The following is a 13,137-nucleotide window of genomic DNA, read 5'->3' as shown; positions in this document are numbered from 1 at the left end:
AATGAATGCCCTCCCTCAAGTTGGCTCCCATGCACTGGGGTGGGTTTTTTTTTCCAAGAGGTTCCTGCTATTTACCCAACTTTCCAGCTGGGCTTCTCCACAGCACAAAGCGGCAGGACCTGCCTGAGTTTATACAGTGAGTCAACAGCTCAGCAGGGGATTAGAGCCCACAATCCTGCTGGCATCGCTGCCTTGGCTCGAACCACTGGACCATGCAGCCTCGTTTTGTTCCTGGTACTCTCTGCTGGTATGTGGTTTGTCAGGGAAAAAGCCTCAGTGTGGCTAATAAAGGAGGCACTTTCTAAAGCAGTAAAACAAAGCCCGCCTCATTCCAGCGCTCCGGCCCAGCCGTGGTGCTGGGGGACTAGGTTCCCTGTGGGACTGGGAACTGCAGGTTTCCCTGGGGCTGGTGGGGAGGAAGCTGAGGAGCAGCACCCAGAGGCAGCTGGCACAGAGCCCTGGCACCCACTGCTGCCAGGGAGGTGACCGTGTGCTGACACACTGTGACAAGCTGCCCCAGGCCAGCCTGGCTGCAGAGGACAAGCAGAGGCAGCCAGGTGGGAGCTGCCCTGCTGGGAAGTGTCCCCTGGCCTTCCTCACACCACTGGAGGCCTTTTCTGTCCCTCACACCGGGAGAGTCACCGAGGGCAGCTGTGGCACCAGGTAACGGAGCAAAGCCAGGCCCTGCAGGGCAGCCAGGGCACGAGGTGCTGTTCGGAGTCCTGCAGGGTGCACACGGGCAGAGGGCACTGGGTACCGAGCTGGGACCTGCCACAGGCTCTGGGAATGGGGAAACTGGTGCTGGGCTGTCACCTCCCTCCGGCCTTCACTGCTCAGTGTCTGCCAGACGGGGAGGCAGAGAGGGCTGAGCATGCAGCCTCCCTGCTCCTGTCTGTGAGAGCCAACCCCATACTCAGGGGTTCCACCAAGAGCAGAGTGGCCACTGCATCCCTGCTATGCCCCCAGTGCATCTCTGTGCCCCCAATACATCCCTGCTGTGCCCCCAGTGCATCCCGGTGCCCCCAGTGCATCCCTGCTGTGCCTCCGGTGCATCTCTGTGCCCCCAGTGCAACCCTGCTGTGCCTCCAGTGCATCCCTGTGCCCCCAGGGCATCCTTGTTGTGCCTCCAGTGTATCTCTGTGCCCCCAGGGCATCCCTGCTGTGCCCCCAGTGTATCCCAGTGCCCCCAGGGCATCCCTGCTGTGCATCCGGTGCGCCCATGCATCCGTACTGTGGGTGCACACTATTTTGCAAAGAATAGCCTCCCCTTTCTGTCTGCATCTCCTGGGGGGGCTGCTTGCCCTGACATCCCCAAAACGCACGAGCCTGGCCAGCTGCTGATGTGGAGATCTCCCGGGCCCGGCTCACGGGTGTGCCCCCCAAACGCCGCGGGTGGACAGCCCGGGATGCTCCGGGAAGAGCCGGGCACCCCTGGGAGCTGCAGGACCCGCCGGGTGTCTTGCATGGGGTGACAGAGGAGGCTCAACAGGGATGGGGCCCTGGGGAGGAGACAGAAAGTACCGGGTGCCTCCACGGGACCCCGTCCGTGGCGGGGGGGGCGTTACGCGGGACGCGCGTGGGGACACCCGCGGGGGCCCCCGGTGCTCCGGGGACGGAGGCAGCCCCGGCGCAGCCCCGCAATCCCCGCAGCCCCCGCAGCCCCCGCAGCCCCGGCGCAGCCCGGGGGCGGCTCCCGCGGCGGGGGCGGTGCGGGGCGGTGCGGGGCGGTGCGGGACGGTGCGGGCCCGCCCCCTCCGCAGCGCCGCACCGCGCCCGGCCCGCCCCGCGCTGCGCCGCGCCCGCCGCACGGCGGGGCAGGAGCGGGCACGGACGGGCAGGGCGGGCAGGCTGCGGGCGGCGGCGGCGGCCGCGCCCGGCACACGGCGGCGGAACGGAGCCGAGCCGAGCCGAGCCGAGCGGGCAGAGCCGAGGTGAGCGGCCGGGGGCTCCGGGGGTGCGGGGCCGGGCAGCCCCAGGTGCGGCGCGGCGCCTGCGAGGGGGAGGCGGGCAGGGCTGCAGCCCCGCCGCCGGGAAAGCTGCCCCGAGCCGGGCCTTCCCCTCCCTTCCCTTGCCGGCAGCAGCGGCGCATCCCGCTCCGCGTCCTGCCGGGATGCTGCGGGCGGGGCGCGGGCCGGGTCCCCGCGGGGTCCGGCGGCTCGGCGGGGGCACCGCGCTCCCAGCGCCACGGAGCGCAGCGGGGTGCGGGGGGCGGCAGCGCCAGCCGGGTCCTGCGGGCGGGGTGAGGCGGGCCCCGGGATCCGTAGCCCCGGGGATCCGTAGCCCCGGGGATCCGTAGCCCCGGGGATCCGTAGCCCCGAGCTGCGGCAACACATTGAACTGCCGGGCTGTGATCTGAGGGAGACGATTTACATTAGAGGGAGAATGTGGAGAGAGCCAGGAACAACTTGGAATGGGTCCTCGCATATTTCTGTGGTTATTTTTGGAGTACCGTCATATGGCAGGAGGTGGGCTCTGGAGGTATCCTTGAGCTCAGCATTTTCTCCATAGGCTGGTTACCCGGGAGATTGTACTAGAGGACCTGCGTGGCCCTTTCCCCATCAGTGGATTCTGTATTTCCCATCACTGTCTCTCTGGCTGTTTCCCGGGGTATTGTTCCGTCTGGCGTGCCCAGCCCTCAGCCTGTCTCGGTGGCGACCCTCCTGTGGGCAAACAATGGTCTGGGTGTGCTGGCTGGCCAGTCACAGTGTGCTGCAGGCGATAGCAAAGCTGTGCTTCATTCAGCTGTGGATGGTGTGAGGTGACTCCTGATCAGCCCCTTCTCCATTGCTGTGGATGAGGTGTGGCTTCTCCAGCATCCCCAGAGAGACCAGCCCATGCATCCGTCTCCTTCCTGCACTCAGCTGGCACTTTCCCTCCAGCTTTCTCATGCTACACTTGTCCAAAGAGATTTTTGCTTCTGAAAAACTCGGGGTGTGGGAAGCACATTGTTACTCTGGTCTGTTCCTTGTGGGTCTCCACATCCACGGGAGGGCTCTGGCTGTGTCAGGCCCCTTGGACCATGGCTGGCGAGCGGCTCTGGTGGCCTTCAGCTGCGTGTCCTTGTTGCCATCGGGCAAGTTTGGAGCTGAGGGAAGGCTGTCTGGCTTTGGGTGATGCTCCTCACAAGAAGGGAACTAATTACTCTTTAATGATGCTGGTTTAGAGTCTGGCTCGGCAGGCACGGAGCCCATCCGCGGAGCTCCCCGGGGTGCTCGAGCCATGCTCTCCATGAGGACCTGTCTCTGCTGCGTGCAGGGATGCAGGGCATGTTCTGGAAGCTGGGACAGGTCCAGAGCATTCCCTCCTTACCCAGGGATGACCTCCATGTTTGGAGTCAAGGACCAGGGTGCAGCTGTCTCCTGTGGGGTGTGAGCCCCACTGGGAGGGGAGGATCCCCATCCCTCCTCTTCCCACCACCCCTGTGCCATGGGCATTGTTTTCCTCAACGCAGCCGTTCCCAGCAGAGCCCTGGGCAGGGCTGTGGGGTGCAGAGCCTGGTTTTGGCTGCCTTTGGCAGGGGATGGGTTCTTCCCCTGCTGCTTTGGCTACTTGTGGATGTTGTGCCTGGAACTGTCCAGAATTCTTTATCAAATTTTGAGATGTGTGCATTCTCCAGAACTCTTAGGGGAGATGTCTTGGTCTGGAGGAAGCGTCTAGAAAGGGTTTTTGAAGTCCAGTATCAGATTTCTGGGCTAAAGGTATGAGTGTAGCAGAGAACCCATGTTCCTGGCGTGCGGAAGGGGAAGGCTTTGGTGCCTTCCCTGTGCAGTGGAGACACAGCGCATGCTGGGCCCCCTTCCCTGGGCTGCTGCCGTGGTTGCCACCACCACCACAACCTTCCAGGGGAAGTGTCTCCTGGCGCCTGATGTCTTTGTGGCCAGGAGGGATGGCTGGCTCGGCTGAAGAAGTCACTGCAGCATAGAATAGGGAAAATCTTAAAAACCCATTTTCTTACCGCAGGCAGCTGAGCTCCCTGGTAAGCTCTGGGTGATGACCTTGCTCCTGTTGAGGAGCTGGATCCCTCACTGATTTACAGACTAACATGAAGGCTTTCTGCTGGCAGCACCGAGCCCTCGTCCTGCAGGTCCTCTGGCGTCGCTCTGGGAGTCCTGCCTGCCTTCCCCTCCCTCCAGCACTGCTGGGGACTTCTGCTTTCCTAGGGGAGCCCTTCAGACACACGCAGACCAGTCAGGTGCCTGACTAATTCTGTCCCTAACAGAAGAAATCTTTCCCATAACTAATTAGGATTTCTAAATTAGGAAGCTGCAGAGAATGGCCTGTCGGTTAAAGGGCAGGGGGTGGCTCTTCCCAGCCTTGCTCTGAGCTTCCTGCTCAGACTCACAGACATCACTGGAGTGTCCTTTGCCTTCATTCTCTTTGGCTGTGCACTTGGGCTATTTCCCTGCTGCCTTCCTTCCCCTGGGCACGGTGCTCCGGCGCCGAGTGACAGCTGGGCCGCCGATGGGGAGCGCGTGTGCGCGAGGAAATGGGCTCAGTACGGGCTCGGCTCCGCGCAGAGCGGCGTGGGCGGCTGCGAGGCCTGCGTGTAGTAGACTTTCATGCGGTGCCTGTCACTTGGAGGTCTGAGCTGAGCCTGAAGCTCCCTCTGCCAAAGGAGAAACACAAAACAGTGGTAGTTCCCAAGTCCCCGGGTGCTGGGAGCTCCTGCGCAGGGGAACTTGTGCAGCCACGAATACCCGACCCTCTCGCTGCACCTAAAATGAGCTGGCGCTGAGGCTGTGACAGCAATGGCTGCGTGGCTCATTGTTCTTCTTGGAGCAGTCGGTGACTCTGAGTCAGCAGGTTTGGGATTGTCACAGCCTGTGCTGTGGTGCTGAGCAGCGGGGCTGGCCCTGACCCTGCTGCGGGGGGATGTGGGGTGTGAGCCTGCACTCACAGGCACTGCCAGCTTGTGCTGTCCCTTGAGCCTGGAAGGAGTTGTGTCTGTGGGAGCTGGGGGACAGCCTCCCTTGGGAACCCCTTCCAGCTCCTAGCCTGTGCCATTCGGGTCTTTAAGACTGAGCATCACTGCTGCTGGCCAGGATTCCTGGTCTGGTCCTTCATCATCCTCTTGTCTGGAGGTGGAAAGTGTAGTGGGAGAAGACTGTCTTTGATGGGGACGTGTTGCAGTGCTTCCCTGTGGCTGCAGATCCAGCCTTCCTCTCCTTCCAGCCCTTGAGTGGAAGCTTGTGGGTTGTCCAGGACCTAAGTGTGTCTTCAAGTGAAGAGGAGGAAATCTGGGCAGCCACGTTTTCCAGTGTGGCAGCAGTGGCTGCTTCCTGCAGCAGCTCTCCCCCACACAGCGTGTCCCTGGTGCAAAGCTGGGTGCTGGCCCCTGGCCCCATGGATGGCCCTTGTCTTGGAGGACAGCTGCTCCCTCTGGCCTGCCTTGCTCCAAGGGGATGAACTCTTTGGGGATGTGTGCAGCCATAGAATCGTGGCTTTGGGTGCGAAGGGACCTTAAAGTTCATCTCATTCCAACTCTCCTACCATGGGCAGGGACACCTTCCACTGTCCCAGGTTCCTCCAAGCCCCAATGTCCAATCTGGCCTTGGACATTTCCAATGATGAGGCAGCCACAGCTGCTCTGGGCACCCTGTGCCAGGGCCTGGCTGCCCTCACAGGGAAGGATTTCTCCCTAATATCCAGTCCTAAGAAGAGCTGTTGGGCTGAAGTTTGGTATGACTGGGACAGGAATCAAGGTTTGCTCTCCTTGCACTGGGCAGGGAGTGGTGGGACTGTGTGGAATGGGACAGACATCCCAGAGCCCTGGATGGGTGATTTGGCACAAATTCTTGTGTCTGCTTGTCCCAGTACACAGCTGAGGGGGCTCTGGATGCAGCTCAGAGTTGTCAGTATCCTGACAGGTGTGTGCACGCCCCTGAGCCCACTCCTGCACCCTCCCCAGGTGTGGGAGCAGCAGACAGAGCCTTAAAATCTGGATGATAATGCTCTGGAAGGGGATTTTCTCTCCATCTCCTGCGGATGGTCTATGTCTTGTTCCCTGCAGGGCAATCCTGGCTCCCTGTGGGCTCAGCAGGGCCCCGGGCCGGGCCGGCCTCACGCAGGAGCTGCCGTGGCCGGGAGCAGCTGCACAGCACCCCGGGCCTGGCGGGATCACGGCGCCAAGGGGACACTGGGCTGACCTATTGTGCTCAGAACACGAGACAAATGAGGCTGAAGCGGCAGATCTGTGGCTGCCAGCAGGTCAGCAGTTTCAGTCAGGCACTTGCCCTCTTTGTGGCAGTGAAATGTGGCCACAGGTCGGGATCTGCTCCATCCCCCTCTCAGTGCCCAGCCTGCTGCCCACCAGCTGTAACTGGACCCTGGGCCCACCTCACTGGGTCTTGCCATCCCCAAGCCCTCCTGGGACCTGAGGGCCGCTGCTCCTCGGCGAGGGGCTGAGGTGGGGACAGGAGCAGGTGCTGCGCCAGTGCAAAGCGCATCCTGCGTCTGAGGCGATGCTGAATGGGGATTCACAGCCCAGCCCTGCTGCCAGGTTCCTCCCACCGGCTCCTTCCTCCCTCTGCTCCTACTAACCCACTGCCGGGGCCCCTCGCTGCCTGGCAGCAGCAGAGATGTCTGCTGGTATCCTTCCCCAAGCATCAGATGGAGAGGAAAACACAGGGTGGAGTCAGCTCTCGCACAAAGGAAATGTTGAGGTATCGTTTCTGCCTTCGGTGAATTTTTTTAGGTGGCTGGGGAGAGATTAAACAGGATCTTAACACATTCACAGCCCCCTTCCCACCTCATTTTCCTGTGAATCTGTTGCTGTCATGGTATCTTTCGGATGATATTTTTAGCTTTGCCTTTTCCTTTTTTTTCCCCTCCTCTCCTCGTATCAGGCTTTTGAAGGGAAACACGTTTCTATGGGAGAACAGAATGAGCCATTTCACGAGACATTTTGTTATGGGCAGAAGGGCCGGGAAATCTGATTGTGTGTTTGAAATGACACATTCCGCTTTGTAATCAGCTAATCGGCCTGGCTGGGGCGAGTGCCAGCAGCGAGACATCCTGGCCGGGCTGGAGGCAGGGCAGGGGGTGGACCAGCCCCTGGCCCAGCCCAACAGGACCATCCCCAGGTGGCCACACATGAAGGGCTGTGGTGCTGGCGGGGGGGTCCTGCAGGTTTTTCTCTCTGGATGCCGTGGGAAACGCTGCTCTGTGCGGGAGGGAAGCAGCCGGGTGTTGTAATGAGGAGCACTCTGGGGCTGGCAGTGTCTGTGCTGGCAGCCCCCTGCGGAGTGCGGGGCTCGTGGTGCCTGACAAAGCTTTGGGGCTCTGCTTTGGTGATGCTGAGAGGGATGTGGCAAAGGGCTCGAGGTGGGAGAGGGGTGGTTGGACAGCTGGGGCTGCTGCTCGCTGTGGGAAGGCGCCGTTTTTGACAAGGATACAGACTAATGTTGATGGTGAACTTTGGCAGGGGAAAATTCCAGCCCGAATTCTCAGCAATGTTTCCCTTTAGGAGGTTTACTCAAGTCCTGATAGATGAAGGTCCTGTGGAGTGAGCTGGCCAGAACAAGAGAAGCCTCCTGTGAGGGCTGAGCTGGCTCTGGGTATGCACATCCCTGTTACCTCTGCAAATTCCCTAGGGCTGTTCTTCAGGGAACCAAGGAATGCTTCCTGCTGGTAGGGCATGGTGGCCATGGTAGCATAACATCTCTGGAAGTGTCCAAGGCCAGCCTGGATGGGACTTGGAGCATCCTGCTCTAGTGGAAGGTGTCCCTGCCCATGGCAGGGGATGGAACGAGTTGGGCCTTGAGGTCCCTTCCAATCCCGTTCTGGAATTCCATGGGATGAGTAAATCCCTGCTTGTCACCTTGGTCTGGTGTGAGACCCGTCTGTAAGAAATGCAGCTGACCTGGCGTGACCAAGGGAAGGCATGTAGAGAAGGTGCAGCTCCCCCTGTTTTGGGGACAGGGTGACTGTCAGCACTCCTGGCCACCTCCATGCTGCTGATGGAGCTTTGGAGCTCAGTCCCACCCTGGCCAGGCATGGGAAGGCCACGGTGGTGTTGTCCATGGATTGGTCCCTGGCGTGGTCCATGGACTCCTCCGTGTCTCCTGGGCTCCTCTCCAGCAGTGCTCCCTGCCCTGTGTGTGCTCCTGCTCTGGACACTACGAGTCCTTGTCCCTTGGCTGGACCCATCAGCAGGTTTGCAAGGTGCTGGTCTGAATCTGAGGGAGCTGGAGCAGTGCAGGGCTCCTTCCTAAGCCCAGCCAGCAGTGCCTTCATCCGTGTGCCACCACGTCCCAGCGCCTGTCCCCAGGCAGCGTCACGCCGACCTGTCAGGGCAGGCTGGCTGGTTGTGATGACGGGGTGGTGACAATGTGGGTCACTGTGGGATGTTTGTGAGCCCGGGGCAGTGTCTGTGGCTCAGAGGCTGTCCACACCAGCCCGGCACCGGCAGAGCTGTGTGGCAGGAGGTCGTGGCGCAGTCTGGCGTGGATTTCTGCTCGCAGGAGCGTGATGGGGAGCTGTTGTTTGTGGGCAGAAGCAAACAGGGCTGGGGGAGGCCTTGCTCCCACTGCTGGTGTATTAATGAAGCGTTCTGAGAATGATCCTAATTGATGCAGTGTCTCACATCCCAAAATGGCCAGAGCTCAGAGGCTGCACAGCAGCCCCGGGGCTGCGGCCTCTCCCAGGGCAGGAGGGTTGCTCTGGGGCTGATGGGGAGTGCAGGGGCTTTGTTTGGCAGTGTCAGCACAGGCAGGCTGGGGAGTGCCGAGTGCCACTGCCTGTGGTGGCTGCATCCTCCCTCCTCCCTCGCAGCAGGCACGGGGTGCAGCCCTGGGCGCAGCCCTGGCTGCTGGGGCCACTGGAGCCATACTCCTCCTTCAGGATGTGTGGGAAGCTGGTTGCTCCTGCACCTGCCTGCCCATCTCTGCCGGGCATCTATCGACACCCCTTGAGCTGGGAGAAGAGAAATCCAAGCACATAAACCTGGAAGCAGTGTGGAGTACCCAGAGAAATCACTGGGCTCAGCAGAGAACGAGCAGGGCCGTGGAGGCTGTGCCAGCGTGGGGAGAGAATCCCACAGATCCCCTGTGTGACCTGTGTCTGCAGCTGGGGCCAGCAGCTGCTGGTATTGGAGTCCATTCCGGGGTCAGCTCTCTGTTGGGGTACCCATGTGTCCTGCTGGAGAGAGAGAGAGCCCTTCTCATGGGTCTCTTGGTCTGCCCTAGCTCCTGTGATGCCTTGAAGTGGCTGCCTGAAAACAGAGGCTAGACAAGACTAAGAGAATAAAAGCAGGTATTTATCTGAAGGGCCTTCAAAGGTACACCCTGGGAGTGTAAAGGCTCCAAGGGACTCCACCCAAGATGGACGCTGGGTCATGGGTTCTTCACACTTTGGTCCATTTGCACATCAGGGTTAATTCTCCAATTATCATTTCAGTTAATGATGTAATTACCCCAATTTGCCCCTCCTCTTCTCAGGCTTTAGTTTTCACATTTTGGGGCCTGGAACAATCAAGGTGTCCTTGGAGAGCAAACCTAGAGAGGGTTTGTTATGCCTGACCAGCATGAGAGAACAGCAGCTAACAGGCCACAAAAAACTTCAGAGTTACACACTAGGCAGTACAGGATTTGAAAAATATAAAAGTTAAGACCTAAGGCATCACCTGAGCCTCTGAGCCAGGGGCATCTCCATGAGCAGAGGAGGCAGGTGAAGGAGAGGGAGGTTTGTCTGGGCTCTGGATGGAGTGGTGTGGGCATGGGACAGCAGCCCCTGCACGCCAGTGGCATCCCTGGGTCCGTGGGCAGTCACGCTGGGATGCTCGGGTGCTGGGCACTGGTGTGGGAGTGCACAGGCCCCGTGACAGTGACCCTGCGGTGCCTGTGCGTGCCACCAGGGCTGTGCGTGCCACCAGGGCTGTGCGTGCCACCAGCGCTGGAGCTGGGCACAGGGGTGCCCTGCGTGGCCACCCAGCCCTGCTCCCCACACCCCAGGACAGCTGAGCCAGTAAAACCACACGGCTGGGAGGGAATCTGTGCCCGCTGGGCAGGGGTGTACGGGAGTGTACCCAGAACCAGCACATGGCGACACGCTGCCTGTGCTTCCCCAGGGTGACGGACACAGGGAAGGGCCGCGCAGGTGATGGCTGTGACCCCCTCCTCTTCACCTTATCTCTCTTGATCACCTGCTCAGGGGTGGGCTTGTTTCCTTGGAGGTGCTGAAGCTCACAGCCTTGTTGCATCAGTTTTCTGTCTCGGTCCAAAGAAAAGCGCAGCAGCTTTTGTGCCTCCTGGGAAAGCTGCCGTGGGTCGGTGCTGCTCAGGGCAGCCTGTCGGCTGCACACAGCTGATGTTTGCTTGTGCAGAGTGAAAGGATTTTGCTGAATCCATGGGAGGGGTGGGAGCTTTGCATAGGCCTGCTTTGCTTCTGCCCGGGGGGAGGCTGGGCCTTGCCTGTCCAAGGATGTTTGAAAATTAACCCTTGGAAAAGCGGGAGGTGTACCTGCTGTGCCAGACCGCGTTTCCTCCTCCGTGACACGGCAGTGCCGCCGGGCAGATTCTCTCCCTTGTCAGGTGCAGTTAGCATGTACAAAGTGGCTCTGACGGGGCTGTTGCAGGCTGGGCTGTCCCTGTTCACGCTGCCATGGCCAGGGGAGCGGGGCTGGCTCCGGGGGTCCCGCACCACTGCCCCGCACCGGGGCCCGCAGCCAAGGCCCTGCCGACCAGATGCTGCCCTCGGTGTCACCGTGAGCCACAAGGATGGGTGACAGTGACGAAGGCACAGATGGCCTGAAAGGAGACCTTGGGCCGTGCCCAGGGGATCCGGTGGCACTCGGAGCTGTGTGGGCTCTGCAGCACTGCCGTAGTAAATATTTGCTGTTCTCTGGGAAGGAGCGGGGCTGGCTGCACATCAGGAGAGCGAAACGACGTCTAAAGCAATCCACAGCTCCCATTTCCAGCAGGGAGATTTGTGTGGAATCCAAGCACAGCGCCGGAGCCGGGCAGGCACCCTCTGGTGACAGCTGTAGCTGTCCTTCTGAGCGCTTGCCATCATCTCTGGGAAGGGCTTTTCCCTCCTTTCTAACCAAATATGATTTCTTCTTTGCAGGTTGTGAATCGTGCCCAAGGCAAGTGCTGAGAGCAGCTCCTGGAATCAGCGTGAGTTTATCCTGAAGGCTTTTGTTCTCCTTTCCACATCCCACATGAGGCTGAGTGGGTTTTGCACAGAAAAGGTTGCTCAGCACGGAGAGGTGCTGCAGGGAGAGGCTCGTCTGCCAGGAACCCCTGGGAATCTGGCCTGCTCCCACCAAAACACCAAACTGCTAGGCTTGGGCTTGTGGTGGCTTTCTTTGTGTTGGGATTGCTGCCTGGTTTAGCTGGGGCTCGGGCAACAGCCCCTTTGCCAACAGAAAGGCTCCTGCAGGCTGCCCAAATCCCTGTGCGCCGACGGAGCGGCTTTGGGATGTCACACTCAGCGCTGGGCTTCCCTCCTCTGGGTTTCCATGGTCTCTTTTGTGTGGAGGCTCTCAGGAAGGCAGCAAACCAGCAGTGGTGTTCTGCTGGCTGCAGATCCCTGCCCAGGGCTCAGGTCCCTGGGCTCACGGGGCTGGGCACAGCTGGCCTGAGGCGCATCCCGGGAAGGCCGGCACTGCCGGGCAGCTGGGAGCCAAGCACGGGAAAGATCTGAGCTGCAGAATTCAATTGCTGTGATGCCTGAAAGAGTCGAGGGCTTGTGGTCCAGGCCTTTTCAGGGACCCCCGGGTCCCTCCAGCTGGTTGAGCTGCTCCATTCCAGGGCCCCACTGCACAGCTCAGCGGCATCCATGTGAAACCAGATGTGAGCTGCTTCCAGGGGCCCGTGTGGGCTGGGGTTGGCTGGGGGGACAAGGTCTTGCTTCTGGCTGTGGCTCTCTGACCTGCAGAGTGATGTGAGCCTGGGCAGAGCAGGGCTGCAGCACGACCCTCACCCTGAGCTGAGGTGGGAGGATGATGTCCTTGTCTGAAAATTGGGATGAGGCGCTCCACAGCTGCACCCCGCTGTCCTGGCTCTTTCCCAGGTGACAGAAGTGTGTGGCAGTGTGCACCACAGGGCTCAGACCCTGCTGCCCACAGGGTTTGGCTCCTGCCCACACGAGGCAATGGGTGCAGGTTCTTCATCCAGAGGTTCCATGCCCAGAAGGTGCTGGGCACTGCCCAGGCTCCCCAGGGAATGGGCATGGCCCCGAGGCTGCCAGAGCTCCAGGAGCTCTCAGGGATGCCCAGGGTGGGGTTGTTGGGGTGTCAGTGCATGGCCAGGGGTTGGACTGGATGATCCCTGTGGGTCCTTTCCAACTTAGGATATTCCATAACTGTGGGTGTGGATGTGGGCAGGGGGTCTGAGTCCCTGCTGAGGGCTGTGGTGGGCTGCTCTGATGGGCTCCTCAGGGCCAGAGCTGGCTCTGGCTCGGAGCAGGGCAGGTCTCCACGTTTCATGAGCAGTTTCTCACCAGCTCTCCTCCTCCAGGCGCTTTGTGAGATGCCAGCTCCACCCGTGCCCGGGGCTGCAGGGAGAGCCAGGAGGATGGCAGGGCTTCGGGAGTGGGGTGACCAGTGGAGCTGGTGGAGGCAGAGCTGCAGGCCCAATGTCACTGGTGGATTTCATGTGCTCCTGCATGGCCTCAGTGTCCCTCGAGGGTGGGGTCAGGGTGCCCTGGGCTCTGTGCTGGGCTCTGTACCAGGAAGGCTGCCTGGGAGGCTGGGCACCCATGTGGGAGTGTTCTGCTCCTGGGCAACGCCCCAGGAAGCTCTGCCCCTGGATGGGGTGCAAATCCCTGCTGGGGTCCCCCGTGCTGGGGTGGTGTGAGGAGCAGGACATGTGCCATCCCCATGGTGACCCCTGGTACCCAGCCAACCCCTTGTCTTTGCTGGTGGCTTTGGTGGCCCAGGTGCAGCTGGGGGGCAGTGGCCCAGGTCTGGCTGTCTCTGGCTTCACAGTTCCCCCTTGTATCTCGTGAGTGCTGGGCCTTGGGGCAGCTGCAGCAGAGCTGCTCTGTGTCCCTGCTCTCCCAGCTTGTGCCGGTCACCCCCAGGTCCCAACTCCCCCACAGGTCTGGGCAAGCAGATCCTTCCCAGCACAGCCCGGGCCAGCCAGGCCAGCTGCTGCTGTGTGCCCAGGGAGGTGTCCCCCTGCTTCAGGAAGGGTT

At 60.8% G+C, this 13,137-nt stretch overlaps 1 protein-coding gene across 13 annotated transcripts in view; it reads left to right on the top strand.

Annotated features, from left to right (window-relative positions):
* Positions 1 to 1,850: 1,850 nt before the first annotated feature.
* EPB41L1 (erythrocyte membrane protein band 4.1 like 1) overlaps positions 1,851 to 13,137 on the top strand; it is a 68,033-nt gene continuing 56,746 nt past the window's right edge. For 12 of the 13 annotated variants that reach the window (XM_032126600.1, XM_032126593.1, XM_032126603.1 and 9 more), the window contains exons 1-2: positions 1,851 to 1,931; positions 11,065 to 11,114. The gene's annotated coding sequence lies outside the window, so the exon portion shown is untranslated. Of the gene's footprint in view, positions 1,932 to 6,563; positions 6,663 to 11,064; positions 11,115 to 13,137 lie in introns of those variants that run through there. The other variant, XM_032126589.1, reaches the window with a different exon arrangement.

This window comes from Corvus moneduloides, chromosome 17, assembly GCF_009650955.1.
Source record: "Corvus moneduloides isolate bCorMon1 chromosome 17, bCorMon1.pri, whole genome shotgun sequence".
NCBI lineage: Eukaryota > Metazoa > Chordata > Aves > Passeriformes > Corvidae > Corvus > Corvus moneduloides.
This window is presented reverse-complemented; position numbering and strand designations above follow the sequence as displayed.